General features: G+C 36.7%; 2 protein-coding genes across 2 annotated transcripts in view; both read right to left on the reverse strand.

The window, feature by feature from the left end:
• Nucleotides 1-968, reverse strand: part of LOC135210807 (uncharacterized) — a 26,221-nt gene extending 25,253 nt beyond the window's left edge. Inside the window, exon 1 of the mRNA XM_064243676.1 lies at nt 1-968. This exon is cut by the window's left edge and continues 589 nt beyond it. The gene's annotated coding sequence lies outside the window, so the exon portion shown is untranslated.
• Nucleotides 969-1,781: 813 nt separating this feature from the next.
• The window catches only part of LOC135210808 (uncharacterized), a 168,480-nt gene continuing 154,020 nt past the window's right edge, over nt 1,782-16,241 (reverse strand). The window contains exon 5 of the mRNA XM_064243677.1: nt 1,782-1,974. The gene's annotated coding sequence lies outside the window, so the exon portion shown is untranslated. The remainder of the gene's footprint in view (nt 1,975-16,241) is intronic.

Raw genomic sequence — 16,241 nt, forward strand, 5'->3', positions numbered from 1 at the left:
CCACCTCAATCGTGTAATGACAGATTGTGAATCCTTAACTTCGATAGTATCTAACCTTTAGATAAATCTAGTTAAATGCTCAAGTGAATTAATGATAACAATCATCATAATATGCACGGACCACGCTGCTAAAAAGCTCTGAATATCTCCTCTAACGTTAAATATTTATTCATATATATATATTAATTTCCTCTCTGATATATAGTAGATCTACGGGGGAAAAAAAGCAGACTAGCATTGAATGCGCATACAAGGGTTATTAAAGACAGTTCCCAAAGACAGTCGCTCCTACGTATACTGGAATAAATTACGGAATAACCTTAATTTTTTTAAACTATTTTTCCCATCCGGTTATAATCACGTTAAAGCTTTGAATGACGTCACTCAGACTCCAAGCGCCTCTTCAGACTCCTTGGCCGACGAGGAGTCATCGAGTCCAATAATGGTCGATTTAAGAAGAAGTCTTCTTCGTTGGTTTTCGTCCACTGGTAATGTAGTATTCTAATTCCGAATCATTCGATTTGTGCTCCCGGATTGGTCTCTGTCACTTTATACTCTTCTCTTTCCTTCGATCCAGAACTGGACTATTTCTTGTGACACTTTTTTTTTTATACATCAACAAATTCTATTTTATATCACAGCTGAGTTATCATGATTCAAAGAGAAATTAGGGAAAAGTCAAAAGTCACGCGTTTTCTGGCGAAACGCGTCGGCACAGTTCAAGCACAAACGACGATAATTAGGGGTGAAACCAGAGGATGGGGGGGTGGGGGGGGGGGGCGGCCGGTAGGGGGCGTCGCGTCGTCAACAAGCACAGCAGCGGCGCCGTGGCAGGCCACCCATCACACTGATGAGAGAAGGCCCAACTGAAATCAGGCTGCGACCAACGAACGCTTTGGACGATCAGGGGCCCAACGGAAACACTTACTTTATCTCCAGAGAGACGAGGGGGGGGGGGGGGTGGGGGGGGGGGGCACCTGATATAATCGTTTAGGTGGGGGGTAGGTCTCTCCTTGGATGCACCTCTATTACCTCTTGCGAGGGCCTTTTAAAGCTTGCTGGTCAGAGTGGCTTACCAATGGTCGCTGTCCTACTGCTCTCTTGGTTTCAATTGGTAACACGACTTGGATTTGTACAAAATACAATTAAGGTCTTTCCTATGAAAATCACTCCACTGTTTTGTCTGATATTAAATCATTCTCAGTATTTACTTTTCAAGTATGTCAGTATTCCACAAAACAATACGCCCTTTATTTATTTATTTAATACCATATATAAAAATAATTCTCAGTTTCCAATTCATATAATCCCAATGGAAGATCTCTGTGTTGACACACTGTTTTGAAACTTTGTTATCTTCGTGTCCTTCTGTAACTCCCCCGATGAGTCAAGACGGATTCCGACGACCCAGTTCGGAGCAACGGCCTGTGTGACTAATGAAGAGGCGTGTTCTCTGTGACGAAAAGAGCCCTAATAACAGGACTACTCAAGCGTTACGAAAATGACCACCCCAAGCGTCACTCACGTGTCACAATTCAACACCAGTTCGGGCAGATATGACCCTTCTTCTTGCACCATTGTCTCAGAACCAATTGCGACGTTGCGATCGCTTCTGTCAGTATAAACTGTGTGACCGAGATTTTAGAATGCATTACGTTATCGCTGTTCTCGCCATGGCTCGCTCTCGTTTTTCATCTGCAGTCGCCGACTACACTCGCAAGGAAAGAGACTTTCTCTCGATAGCGAATTTCAGGAGAAAGCTGTCGAGAATAAGACACTAGTTTCTTTTTATTTTTCTAAGAAATCTCTCGGTGTTTTTCACCTCCAAAGTTCTGTAGAGAATCTACCAGCACCTCGAACGAATTTTGGTTTTGCCCGTGTGCATCTTCCAACGGTTGCTCTTCAAGATAATCAATGCAATTCTCTCAACAACGACCAGGTTGTCTTCCGAGGGCGTTGTTTACTGGCCAAACCCTGAAAGGGAAAAATGAAAAATAAAAATCAATGAAACAGTCTATTATCTTTACAAAGAGAAACAGGTGTACAATTCTAGCATAATTAAACTGGAAGCAGTTGTGGTATATAATATTGAATTTAAGAAATAACATTAAAATTAACATGAGAACGCCATACAAGAGCAGTCATACATAAATATTAATATACACATATACAATTATATATATATATATATATATATATATATATATATATATATATATATATATATATATATATATATGTGTGTGTGTGTGTGTGTGTGTGTGTGTGCGTGTGTGTGTATTGTGTATTATATTTATACCACACATACATACATACATACTACTACATACATATTATAAATAGATATATAATAATATATATATATATATATATATGTATGTGTATATATATACACACAAAAGTAGGTAATGTATACACTGATATACACAATAGGTATAGTTTATTGTTATCAGATATCAAATTATGTACATTAAGCCACAGAGCTAAGTTCTCTTAACAGCCAATTCCTTCTCTGAAGAAACAGCCAATCGAGTGTAGGGTCAAGGATCTCATGAGAAACATAAAAGCATCAAATATATAATAAAAAAAATAAAATTGCAGAATTGATTTCAGGTTCACTGGGCAAAGAAATGAATGGTCTGAGTTCACCTCTTGACTCTTGCTTAGAATTTAGACGAAAAATTAATCATTCGTTTCATAGCTATAACCCCGGAGAACCAACGTTCTTAGATGAAAGTGCATGTTCTGTTCCAGGTCTTAGTGATAAAGGATGTTCAAGAACCGATGTTTGCGTTTTCCTGTTTGTTTTTTTGTTTGTATGGTGTTTTTACGCTACATGGAACCAGTGGTTGTTCAGCAACGGGACCAACGACTTTACGTGACTTCCGAACCACCTCGAGAGTGATCTTCTATCACCAGAAATACACATCTCTAACCCCTCAGTGGAATGCCCGAGAATCGAACTCGCGGCCACCGAGGTGGTACGCCAACACCATACCGTTAATGTGGGATTTAAAATTAATTTTATTTACAAATATAATTTTTTTCACCTTAATTTGGCAAAACTAGGAAAACATCATGACAGACTTCTTTTTCTCTCAATCTTCAAGCGTGTACAATAAGTTTCACCCCCACCCCCTTTTTTTTTTCTTTTTAAGTGACTGGATCTTTTATGGGCTGCATTCGATGATGAGGTTTAGCAGATGTTCTTGCAAATGTCTTACAAAGTTGCTGCTAGGTCGAGATTACAAAAATCAATATCAGTTCGACTCTGGTTTTTACTTTGAAAGGGAAAAGTCAACGACAGCATTAATGATTGCTTCAACGCTTGGGACACTAGATTTCAGTGGGGAATTCCTTTGACAACAGTCTCTCATACGAAAAAAGGAAAATAAAATTACAGAATTTGACAACAGGTCAAATAGAACTCACTGATTTTTAAAGAACAAATGAGTACAAGGGCCGTGGTCCGGCACGGTATTAAAATCAAAGTGTATAATTGTGACCTCGCTTCTTGAGAACAGAGGAAGACAAAGAGAATGTTGCAATACGGACAAAGGCAGAGCGTTCCAGATTTCAAAATAAAGCGGCCTGAAAGCAGATAGTTCCAGTATCAAAATGAAAGCCTGGTCAAATGCAAATTCCGTCAAGTATTCATCAAAACGTGAAAGTACAGCTGATGAGAGACGGGGGCAGTGAAAGCGTTTGGTCATTCATATTTGCTTGCTTTGGACAAGGTCATATTCGGTGCGTTCTCATCGGAACTTACTTTCTTTGTTTATTATTTTTATTCATTTGTTTTTGTTTATTTTTTTCTGTTTTTTGTGTTTTCCTTTTTTCAATTATGGAACTTCATTTTGTATACGTATTGGTCAAGATACTAATTTACTTTGTAGGGGGGTGGGTGAGGTTGTTCCATAACATCCAAAAGAAATTAATTTTAAAAATTTTAGTAAATCTTTCCATCAACTACACAATGTTACCTATCTGTAGTATTTCTACCCATGATTCAAATAGGCCTATGCTCCAAATTATAGGCCTTATCCTCCCCTTCCTCCTCCACTTCAATCTTTTATTTTTTCTTCAGCGATGAAAAAAATAAACCAATGAATCACCCCCCTGAGCATCCTCTCCAAACAAAGGGATCCCATTGACTGCGTGATTGATTGTCGCCAGATGACAGGTTATTATAAATGCAACCTTCGCCCTTCCCTTGTGCTACAACACTTCTTTATACTTCGTCATCTCAGGCCAAGAGATGATGGTGACTCGTTGATTCTGATGTTCTCAAGCAATTAAAAGAGAGAGAGAGAGAGAGAGAGAGGAGAGAGAGAGAGAGAGAGAGAGAGAGAGAGAGAGAGAGAGTTTTACCTGGTCATCTCAGGCCCCCAAAGATAATCATTCATTTTGGTTTTTTCTGTTAATAAAAAGTGGCATAAAAAATTACAACGACGACTGGACCGACCAGTTTGGGCTTAAGATGGTCTGTTCTTCTCCTTTACTTGACGAAAAAATAAATATATAAATAAAAAAGATATGATCTTGAATGAAATCCCGTGGGAAAATCGTTAATCGAAAAAAGTGAATTTTACTTCCACCCATACCAACAAAAATGAAGCAAATATAAATTTTTAAATAGAATGAAAATGATGCCAAGAAATACAATGAAATAGGGTATTAAAAGCGACAAGGGTAAGTATTCACGATTTATCTTCACGTATCTGAAAGTGAAACTAACTAGATGATCAGTATCACAGTAAACTTAAATGGAAAATAGTTTCCCCATAGAGCAGCTGATTTATGTGAAAACACGTTTACCTTACTTTTTCTTTATTTTATTTTACTAAAATACCGTCTCTTGCTTGCGCTTTCTTCTCTTACTGGATATCAATCTATAAACGTCGGGTGCACAGTTCAACCAATGGTTCCAGACCCTGGCGGCAAGATAGCGTTCAACTAATATATTGGAGAGCACTTTATAATGTTTGTCTGATTCCCATACCTTGAGTTTACATATTTTCTCGCAGAACTGGTCTATCAGAAATTCTCATAAAAATACAGACAAATTCACCGAGTTTTTCGGTAGACAAAATTATAAAAAATCAATTTTAATTTCCTTTTGGAGCCTTCTTGGCTCACGAAAACACTGGAACTAATACAAAAAAAAAAGAGATACTTAAAGTACAGATAAATCCAGTGGGGTTTTCCCAAGGGCAAAATTATAAACAAATTCAGTGTATTTTCATTTCAAAGTCTTTCTAGCTCGCAGTATCACGAAAATACCAGAAGTAATACACGAAAAAAGATAATAATTTACTGTTCCCCCTCGACATGCCTTATAGTGATGCACTAAAGGTGTGAGGGAGCGGAAGAGGAGAAATAGAAACACCCCCCCCCCCCAACCTCATAAAATACATGTGTGGGGTGACAGTCTAAATAGACCCCCATGAGGCCGCAGATGGAGTGGACACGATGGGAAACGGGGGGACAGGGAAGGGGGGGGGCGGGGGTTTCGATGCTCCAAAGGGACGAATTGAATGAAGTATGCACAAAGAGAGAGAGAGAGAGAGAGAGAGAGAGAGAGAGAGAGAGAGAGAGAGGAGGAGGAGGAGGAGGAGGAGGAGAGGAGGAGGAGGAGGAGGAGGAGGAGGAGAAGAAGAAGAAGAAGAAGAAACGGTCTATCAAAATAAGCCAGATGAAATGGCATTGGAAGGCAGGATAAAAAAAAAATGAATGAAGAATGCAGAGAGAGAGAGAGAGAGAGAGAGAGAGAGAGAGAGAGAGAGAGAGAGAGAGATTTGGAGTTCGTGACACGTCTGAAGACCGAGGCTTTCCCCATTCAGATATTCGTGACCCGGGGGGAGGGGCTGGGGGAGACTTTCCATACCGTCCAATAATTCCTCTTTCGCCTTCCTGGCTGTATCGGTCCCTCGTAATAACTGTAATATCGTATTACTACGATCATCTACACATATATAAATACAGATAGGTATGTATGTATGTATCTATCATACATACCTGAATGAATGTAGAATGGATAAATGTATGTATACCTATATGGTAATGCATTTATGTATGTGTATTACAGCTGTGTGCGCGTGTGTGCAAGCAGGTCTTGATGTGTACATATGTATCGAAAAGAATATAAAAAAAATAGACATAATCTCGTATATATGGGGAAAAATGTTTAAACAATGCATTTTCAGTTAATAAGATGCACGACATCAGGTCTCTATTTCGATAAGTTTCCATAACCAATCAAATGCAGGGAAATTTACCAATAAATATTAAAATGTAAAAGAAATAAGGTTTAAAAACTAGGCACTGTTATTAAGAAGCCAACAGACGAACAGGTATGAATTCAAACACGTGATTCCAGAGGGTTTCGTGAAATAAAAAATAAAAATAAAAAATAAAAAAATAATCAGCTAATCGAGTTCTGTTTACATCTTTTCGTACCTACATTCCACGACTTGTAAGTACAAAGGCTTCACGATGTCACGGTTACTCCTTCTTAGAAAAGGTGAAAAGGTCTGAATGATATTTACATTAAAACAAGTTCGTTAAATGTGAAGTAGGATATTTGGCAATGAGCTGGAGAGGGTACGTGTTAAGAACGGACATTCCGGTATAGAGGGATAGCGTAAGATGTTACAGATAATTATTCGCGAGTTTCAAATGTAATTTAATATAAATGAATATATTCGCAAGCTTTAAATGTAAATTAATATAAATGAATATATTCGCAAGCTTTAAATGTAAATCAATATAAATGAATATATTCGCGAGCTTAAAATGTAAATTAAAATAAGTGAAAATATTAGCGAGCTTTGAATGTAAATTAATATAAATGAGTATATTCGCGAGCTTTAAATGTAAATTAATGTAAATTAACATGTTCGCGAGCTTTAAATGTAAATTAATATAAATCAATCAATCAGCGAGCTTTAAATGTAAATTAATATAAATTAATACATTCGTGAGCTTTAAATGTAAATTACTATAAATTAGTATTAACAATGATAGTAAGGTAAGGGCGACTGTGGAAAGTAATAATCGTCACGACTTTTTTTTATTGTTTATTTTTTTAAATCCCACAAGTCTTTCCTAATAATTCATAGACCGCAGAGTGATGATTTCATGAAAGCAGAACATCAAGATCCAGCAATAATCATCAACAATGTTTATGAGCAAAAGTATTCTTTATCAGTGAGCATAATACGATAAGCATTCATATCCTTTGACCAATTTCAGGAACAGTCACTTACAAGTCATTTTCTTATATAACCTTTGAAATAAGCCAAGAATCAATCAGTGTTTTCCATGGCTGAAGAATCACTGATTTTAGCCTCAAGACCCACTCCTGTTAGCCTCCAAAGACCACCAAAAACAGCCCATCCCGTCGGCCTTTTGCACCAATAGCCGAAAAAGATAATCTTGGCAAAGCTTTCCCACATCCAGTCAAACATACAGGTATAGCGGTAACTCACTCACTCGTTCTAGTCACACGCCAATCCATGTCTAAATCTGTCTGTGTCTATATCGCCCTTTTCCCCCAACGGCACTCTGCTACCGCCCCATCCCCCCTTCCCCCCTCGATCCTTTTTTCCGAGTAACAGCCTCGTAAACTACCCACAGACCCCGTGTCCTGAAAAGGATTCGAAAATGGCTGACAACCCCTTCAATGCTCCCGCCCTCACGCCCGAATGACGCCCCTGTCAATCTCATTTGTTTCTTAGAGCGCGGGATAGGGAACGGGGAGGGGGATGGGATGGGAAGGGGTGGGGGGGAGACAGGACGTTAAGTTATCATTATTGCCTGGATAGACTCCCATTGACACTTGTAACAAAGCATCAGTGCTTAAATATACTATAAAAAAAAAGGTTATGCAACGTTCAAGCCTCTCTCTCTCTCTCTCTCTCTCTCTCTCTCTCTCTCTCTCTCTCTCTCTCCAAAATGTCAACATAATCTGCATAAGGAATAAAAAAAATTGGCAGATTCAAATTACTTTACATAATTAAAAGGCATTACAAGGCCACTCATAAACAAAGAGAAGGGGTGAGTAAGACTAAATTACAGGGAATTACGTAATTAAGCGCTGAATATATATATATATATATATATATATATATATATATATATATATATATATATATACATATATATATATATATGTGTATATATATCATATATATATATATTATATATAGTATATATCTATATATATATATATATATATATATATATATATTATATAATACATACATGCATCGACATACAAGCAAAATGGCCAGAGGAATAAAGGGAAGAATGAAGGCAAACTGAATAGTATATATTGCAGGTGACAATAATCGAACTACGGTTGCATTGGGATGAAAAAGTTAAAATAATGGCTCCTAGAACCACAGAAGGCAGTAGGTGCACTGCGGAAACAATTCAATATATTGGAATATTGGAATATTATGAACTCTTGGTGGCGGTATATTTGGATATCAAAAGTATAAAGATTAGGAAGGTATTGCATGCAGGCGGTAATAATAAATTATACAAGATAATAAATTACACAAGAATGAATGAGAAGTAAAATGCTAATGCTACGCAAGGTTACTGGTCAGAGTTAGCCAAACGAGCGCACAGAGAGAGAGAGAGAGAGAGAGATAGAGAGAGAGAGTTGAGCTGACTGAATAGTTAATGATAAGAGGACCATTATATCATATGAGAGTCAACAAACTGCTGCTGAAGATTCGTACGAGCAAAATCAAAAGATAAATAAAAAAATAAATAAATAAAAAACGTGAAATCTGAATTTCACGCAAAAAAAAAATAATATTGATTGATTGGTTTTAACAAAAGAAACCAAACTTAGAACCCCAAAACCTCACAAAAAAAAAAATACTTTCCATCATTGATGACTGATTCCACGAACAGGATCAGCAAGAGATTATCATAAATGCTACATATTGTCACAAATTACCCCCTATTCTTGTGGCTCACGACTGCAATTTGGCGAATTGCAAAACAAGGAGACTTTCCACATCATTTGAAAGCAGACGTCAGTGTGTGTGTGTGTGTGTGTGTGTGTGTGTGTGGCAGCGCTTAAGGCTAGAAGTATACTAAAAATCAAAAGAAAAAACTTAAACTAGTGGAATAAAATATTAAAAATTTAGGCCAAAGGCCAAGCACTGGGACCTATGAGGTGATTCAGCGTTGAAAAGAAAACTGACAGTAAAAAAGATCTGAAAGTCGTAACAAAAGGAAAGCCTCGTATTTGGACAATGGAATAGGTATAAAGAGAAGGTGGGATGTAAGATGGAAGAAAAGGAATATGAAAGGAGGTACAGAAAAAAAGAATGAGATGGGTTGCAGCTAGTGGCTTAAGGGACGCTGCGAAGATCCCTAAGTAATGCCTACAGTGCACCGCGTGAGGAGCACTAAAACGGTACTACTCAGCCCCCCTCCTATGGAGGAAACGCCTTAAAATACGATAAAAAAAATAGAATGGTCTCTGGTTTGACTGTTGGGGGAGAGGGAAACCACATAACAGTTTGGGTCGTTGTAATGTATACCGTGTAACCCCCCCCTTAGCAAATTAGTCTAAACCCTCACAAATTCATAGACCGTTTCACCTCAGAGAGAGAGAGAGAGAGAGAGAGAGAGAGAGAGAGACAAACCCTTCCGAATGGATCGTATCACAGCGTTCCTACCGTTTTCTGATATGACGATAATGTATTTTTGGACACATTCATTTTCTCTCTCTCTCTCTCTCTCTCTCTCTCTCTCTCTCTCTCTCTCTCTGATAATACACACTCACTCTCATTGCTCGCGTTAAACTTCTCAAATGAGCACAATATGTCTCCTCGGATGGACTTATAAAAAAAAAAAAAAAAAAAAGTCGTCGTTGAGACATCCTAATCCTTGCAACTCCTTGTAACTTCTCTCTCACTAATTTTTTCCCGCTGAAGAAAGATGCCAGACAGTTAACGTAGTCCTTTAGGCCTACTCCCCGACACAGCCACACTTATCTGATCTACGTCACAATAACCCTACAGGGGCGTCATCACGAGAGCTTTTAAAATCGCTCCCAATTTATGGAGAGTTTGGAGAAAGGCACCTGCTCCTTGGGCATATGTCCTGCTAAGTTCAGAGAGAGAGAGAGAGAGAGAGAGAGAATCGTAAATAAGGTAGCTTTCGTCATAATGAGGTAAATTTAGATGGATTTTTGTAATTAGATAATACAGATTGCTAGCTCTACACAATGAGAGAGAGAGAGAGAGAGAGAGAGAGGAGAGAGAGAGAGAGAGAGAGAGAGAGTTTTCTAGCTTTACACGCTCGAAATTAAGCTTGATTTATGAGGAAATGCGTTACTCTCTAAATCTGGTATAACAGTAACATTTCAACAAAAGCTGTCTTGGGGCAAATACTCTCTATTAAAATATACTGGAGTATAGGCAATCTACTATCCTCAGATAAATGTTTGCAGTGACCTTCACCAAGATTATTCTAGTTATCTAGAAAAAAACAACTGTCCTTAATTACCACATGTAAATATATATATATATATATATAATATATATATATATATATATATATATATATATATATACGTATATATATATATATATATATATATATATATATATATATCATATATATATATATCAGTTCCTCCTCACGACCCCCTCCCGTTTATCACTTGTAGCAAAAAAAAAAAATAAATAAAAATTTACTTGAGAGAGAAACAAAAGAATAACGCCACCCCCTCCGTGCCTGCTCAAGTCTCCAAACTGTATTTGATCGCTATCCACGGCTGTTACAAATAGTGTGTCCGTGATATCGCCTCTATTATTTCATATAGCTCATAGGCCTTGCCTGGGACACACGCGTCCGGTTGGTTAAGCGAAGGTAAAATAGATATCTCGAAAAGTTCGAAATATTTATTATTATTATTATTATTATTATTATTATTACGCTCTCTTCAAATAGGAAAAAACAAAAAGTTTTAGATATTACATATATATCAAAATCCACGTAAGAAGGCGAGCGAAAACCGGAACTTTGAATAAGTACTTTCGTAGTTTACTCTACATTTTCAAGTTCACACTGAACGCAAGAGAAGTTGACACACCTTTATATACAAAATCAAAAGTGGGGGGAGGGGGGTTGCAGGTTATCAATCCAGCCGGCGTGTTCTTTAAGCAAAAGAGACAAGGAAAGAGAATCAAGGTATAACCTAGGATGGAGATCTAAATTCCTTGTTGACGTGGCTTCAATAAAAATGGACTCAAACAGATTCCTTTTGCAGTGATCTCTGACCCTGCAGATTATCAAGGAATTATCCCAGTTAATATCATGGCCTGTCTTAAGCCAATGATCCGCAATTCCATTATTTGTTAAGCCTCTTCATATGGCACATTAGTGCTGAGAGTATCTCACTTTTAGTCCTTTTGATGTTTGACCAATATAAATCTTATTACATTCTTTACCATGAATACTGTTTACATTATTATTTGAACTGGGTGAGCTATTCAAAATATTATTATACCTAAATAAAATACTGGTTGGGCTATTCAAAATATTATTATATCTAAATACCAACATCAACATCTTTTAAAATGGGTACAGCACGATTGAAATTAGGATGAAATGGTACACAGAGAATATTCTTAAGTTCTTTGTTAACACTGGTTGGAATGTAACATGTCTTTTTTGCTTTATTTTCACAAAGTTCTAAAAATATTTAGGATAAAATAATGAATCTCCTATTTCATCAATAATTTTAAACTCGTTTTCCAAAAACTCAGGACTACAAATTCTAAGAGCTCTAAGATACACACAGGAAAATGTTGACCCCTTAATTTGTTTGGCCTGGGCTGATTGAAAATTGATATGTGACAAATTATTCGTGGGTTTCCTGTATACGTTAAAAAACAGCACGTTAAAAAACAGCGCTAAATTGAAGATATATATACTATTATTGTGTGTGTGCGTGCGTGTGTGTGTGTATATGTATATATATATATATATATATATATATATATATATATATATATATATATATACGTATATATATATATATATATATATATATATATATATATATATATATATATATATATATATAGCGTGCGTGCGTGCAAGCATGCACACGAACATCTCTGTGGTATCCTCAAACTCGACCTAACCAATTAAAAACCTAACCTTATAGCAATTTTCCCACATGTTGCTCGGAGAGAGAGAGAGAGAGAGAGAGAGAGAGAGAGAGAGAGAGAGAGAGAGAGAGAGGTCAGACCAGGCACGGCAGTCGTGCAACGCGAAACTTTCACGGAATTTCATTCTCATGAATTGAGGAGTGATTGCGGTACAACCATTAAGTTTTATAGTTCTTTGAAATAGTTTAGTTTTCGTTATTATTTTTTACTGTTTTTAAAAATTTATGTTTTCCAAAGTTAAGCTATTTTCCCATTTTTATGTATTAATCCATTTTAACCATTTTCCCATATCTTTTTTTTTTTATATTTTATACTATTTTTCCGCATCAAGTTTTTCCCATTTTAATCAACTTTTCAATTTTGACACATTTTAAAAATATCAACCATTTTCCAGTATAAACTATTTTTCCATTTCAGCTATTTTCCCACATCATGTTTTTCCCATTTTAAACTACAATTCAATTGTAAATTGTTTTCAAAACTTCAATCATTTTCCAATTTAAACTATGTTCCAATTTTAAACTATTTTCCCATTTTAAACTATCGTCCCATATTATGTTTTTTCCCCGTTTTAAACTATTTTGAAATTTTAGACTATTTTCCGACTTTGAACAACTTTCATATTTCAAACTATTTTGTACATTTCAAACTCAATTCAAATTTCAAAATATTTTTCCAACATTTTCCCATTTTAAACTATTTTTCAGTTTTAAACAATGTTCCCATTTAATTTCACAAGTTGTACTACTTTCCATTTTAAACTAAAAAAAAACTCATTTAGAAAGTCTTCATGTCAAGTAGAAGGCTAAAACCCGCCTGTTACAATATATATATATAGATATATATTATATATATATATATATATATATATATATATATATATATATATATCATCATCATCATCATCGCCAAGGGCCCTACTAAAACTAATACATACCCCTATGTATATATAAAAAAGAAATTAAGATAGACTTGCGTAGGTTACGTATTCTCGTAAACTTAAACCCGCCACCAACAGGCTGATGAGAACGATCGCATAAATTGACTTCACCTCCCCCCCCCCACCCCCCCACCCCACCCCAACACACACCTAAACCCCCTTTCCCTCTTTCCCCTCCATTTGAGACCGAAGTTTTCATCACCTTCGATTCGGTAAGGGGGAAAATTCTTCGATTAAAACCATCACAAACGTTACATTATTCTGACAAATGGGAATAAGGGAAACGCGCGGTTAATCCCAGGTGCATCGGTGGAAGAATAAAAACGGAAATAATTATGAGATATAAATAAGAATAAAAAAAATGGCAGTCAACGACACATTTACAGTTTCGAAGTATATTACTACTAAATAATTGCTAGATTAATAAAAATAAAATGGAAAATATAGTCACTGATTCATTTAGTTTCGACAATGATAGATAAGTATTCGACAGTGAAGTGGTAAACATCACGATAAAAATATTAAGCTAAAAATACATTTTCAAATTCGTAAGTGACATTTTTCACTTAATTAGGAATGCGCGTACAAACACACACATTAAATAGACCATTCGTATTGCCTTACTCAAATATATGAAATTTATAATCTTTAATCACGACATTTCAACTCACAAGACAATCAATTATCTCGATACTAGTAATTATCATGCATTCGAAAACTAACATTGTATCTATAAATAAAGTTTCAAAATCAAAATTCAAGCGTTTCTTTACCACGACAATCATACACCACTTGAGATTTCCTGAATGACAGATTACTAAGATCCACGTATTCTCTAAAACTCTAACGGGAATGCTAACTTTTTTTTTCTCTTTTTTTTTTTGCGATGTAAATACCCTGTTCTACCCTAACATGGGTCGACTACAGGGTAACTATTTCTTTTTCTCTCTCTCTCTCTCTCTCTCTCTCTCTCTCTCCTTTTTTTCCGTCTTGTATCCCTTCCTATCTCGGGGTTATTGGACCTGATGCTCACTTTAAGCAACGTGGAAACATTCTGTCTTTACCCACAACACGATTACCTTATAAATACTGTGCACCAACAGACATGCACAATACGTACACATACACAGGTTTACCTACACTACAAAAATCTTCAGTAACAGGTGTCGCAACAGGTGTTGTCTAGTTTAAATCTCAGACAACCTGAAAAACATGATGGATGGGGGGAGGGGGGTGTTCATTACGACCTAAGACATCAACACGAATCAATTGTTATCTGTGATCTCAATAGATCACCTCCGGTCACTTTCTTTCCAAGGTTAATATCTTTGCTAATATTCTGTAGTAGTATCGATTCCCCAGATTGAGAGAGAGAGAGAGAGAGAGAGAGAGAGAGAGAGAGAGAGAGAGAGAGCCGGTTGGGAGGATATCAAACTGTGCCATTTAATCATCATAATTCACCTATCTTTGACGAAAGCTATTCGTAATTCAGTAATCTCTCTCTCTCTCTCTCTCTCTCAGTAGAGGTATCAAAATGTAGTATTCAATTACAAAAATTTTTATAATTTACCTATCGGACGAAAGCTATACCTTATACAGGACTCTCTCTCTCTCTCTCTCTCTCTCTCTCTCTCGTCTAGACAGGCTGAATCACCGACCGACCGCAACACCCAACGCAGAGAGCATCTTTCCACGGCGTCCTGAATAAAAGATGAGACAGATGCCCAGTATACCTTATCGGGAAAAGATGGTCAGAACGCATACATATTCCCATCCACTTATATACACAACCGCGCCACCGTATACTTGTTTTCAAATGAAGAGATACGGCTCTAAAGTACTACCTTCCAGACTTATTTCCATCGCAGAATTGGGACTACTTCCTCTCTCTCTCTCTCTGTCCGTGTTAGTCAACTGTTGTGGGTCGGGTATGGGATGGGATGGGATAGGAAGGAAGGATGGAAGAGAGAGAGAGAGAGAGAGAGAGAGAGAGAGAGAGAGAGAGAGAGAGAGAGATACTCCTCAATGAGATAGGTAAGTTATGATGAGTTTTTAAAATTAAATAATATAGTTTGATACCTTTGCTAACTGAGAGAGAGAGAGAGAGAGAGAGAGAGAGAGAGAGAGAGAGAGAGAGAGAGAGATGGGGGGTTAGCGATCAGAACTGTTATCAAAATAAACTGAATTTTATTGCGATCACAATCGGAAGGTCTAGACGTGGTATGCTCACCCTATTTGGTTCAACCTCTCTCTCTCTCTCTCTCTCTCTCTCTCTCTCTCTCTCTCTCTCTCTCTCTCTCTGTCTGAGTTAGCAAAGGTATTCAACTGTATTATTTAATTTCAAAAATTCACCATAAATTATCTATCTTTAACAGGTAAGCCGATCTTTCTCTTCTGTCAATATTTTCGTTCCAATCTCAAAATTTATGTATTTTTTAAATAACATTCATCTATTCATCTCACAGTCATGATCATCATTTACATGTAATGTGAATGATTTTTCTCAACATTATCTGTTTAGGCAACTTTTCCAATATGGCCGCCATGCCACGTGACAATGACGTCATCCTAAATGATATGCTTTGCAACAATAACACTGGGCTTAACTTATAATTTTGATAAAATCGGACTACTAGTTATAAATGCACACATATCTGAGAATTCTGAGTCACGTGACCAAGCAAACCTGGCCAGCATACACTAATTTGCATACAGGCTGACATGAATTTAACAACTTTCATTTTCCATCATACGTTAAGCAAAATATGTATTTTTCGTTCGTTTTTCTACTGGTGTTTTCAGTTTTCACCATAATCGAATATGGTCGCCATGTCACGTGACCAAATCAACACTGTTCTATCGACATCAAATTGAATAACTGGGGCCAACTTTAACATGAAGCCTTAATTGTTTCTTACTTGATCTTTTTCTTAAGCTGACATCGTTTTTCTTACTTGATATTTAGTCTTTTCTCAAGCTAGCCTCTTGTCTTTCTTCGTAAATGTAATGCTTCCATTTCTGCCTACTGATAAACTATAGTAGATTCACATCAACCGTGCATTTGACGTCTAGGCCAGTCCCTTACGACGCTC

Source organism: Macrobrachium nipponense, chromosome 4 (genome assembly GCF_015104395.2).
Source record: "Macrobrachium nipponense isolate FS-2020 chromosome 4, ASM1510439v2, whole genome shotgun sequence".
NCBI classification, from domain to species: domain Eukaryota; kingdom Metazoa; phylum Arthropoda; class Malacostraca; order Decapoda; family Palaemonidae; genus Macrobrachium; species Macrobrachium nipponense.